Below are 1,333 nucleotides of genomic sequence, written 5' to 3'. Positions count from 1 at the left end.
CTGAAACAAATAAGACCAGAGCCTACCTGTAACACTAGGGAGGTAACAGGGTTTTATTGCCCCATTTCATGCACTGAGCTGAGAATTCCAGTTCAAATTTGTCTTTTGAACAAAATAAATTGCACTTCTTTAGCAGGAGGTATGGATTGAGATTCAGTTTTGCTTTGAGCCTCAACTGTTTCTCTTGGTCTACAGAAGTCCAACTCAACCTCTTTCAAGCTCATGAGTGCACTTGCTGAAGAATGAGTTTTCATCATTTTCTGAGAGAAAAGAAATACCAGTATTTCTAAAGAGCCTTTCCCATATTATCCCTTGCAGTTCATATCCCACAAAGCTTCTGTCTAGCCTTGTGCATTTACTTTAAGACTTCAGATGAAGAATAACATATAGGAGCGGCCTCCAAAGAATCAGCTCATAGCTCAGTCCCTGGGGAAAGACAGGAGCTCAACCTCACATCCTCCAGGTCTGTGCAAATTCACTTGGCTTAGGAGCGGTGCTTTGAGTGAAGGAAGACAGAGGGGATTTACTGCGTAAGGTTCCAGTGGTGTGTGACTTCAGTAGTAGCTTTTTTTTCCTCCAGCTGTTCATAAACCACGTAAGGCCAATCTCTGTGGTGGGTTTTACTCACAGTATTTCAATATCCCATTTTTGGGAACGTTTGTCTTCTTCTGGCTCATTCATAATGATGTGATTCTTGTCATAGTAATTTCCTCCTTAAAAATAAAGCAAACTCATGAAGGCAAACAATTTAAAAACAAATGCTGAGAATCTCAACAGAATCTTTTAAAAAGTGCCACTAAGTAGGAAAATTAGCTGAGAGAGAGAAATTCTGTGAGGGATGAGGCAGTGTTTGCATTTCTACTGCTGTTTGTCTCCTTCAAACTCATTTGTCAGCTGAAGCCCTGAGGAGCTCTGTTAGTTCAAAAGCAGAGCCCCCAGTGTAGCTCTGTGCACAGAGGCACGACCGCTAAAGGCATTTTGCTTTGACAGATCCTCTGCTCCCACTGTGTGGGTGGATTTCTAACTTACGTATTGCTACAGTGAAAACACAGAATGTCAGATCTGAGGGATTATTTACTGTTGAATACTCACTTCAACCCCAGAATTACTAAGTCCTTAAAATCTGTCTCCTTGGAATACATGTAACATAGAAGTAGTGGTGCCTTCTTATCATGCCATCAATAAAAATTCACTAAAGGAAATTTGTGCTCTAAAGAGCAATCAAATGGTATGCTCCCCTCTCAGGGCAGAATCATAGAATGGCCTGGGTTGAAAAAGACCACAATGATCATAGAGTTTCAACCCCCCTGCTATGTGCAGGGTCGCCAACCAC

This window comes from Meleagris gallopavo, chromosome 1, assembly GCF_000146605.3.
Source record: "Meleagris gallopavo isolate NT-WF06-2002-E0010 breed Aviagen turkey brand Nicholas breeding stock chromosome 1, Turkey_5.1, whole genome shotgun sequence".
In the NCBI taxonomy this organism is placed as follows: Eukaryota; Metazoa; Chordata; class Aves; order Galliformes; family Phasianidae; genus Meleagris; species Meleagris gallopavo.
This window is presented reverse-complemented; position numbering follows the sequence as displayed.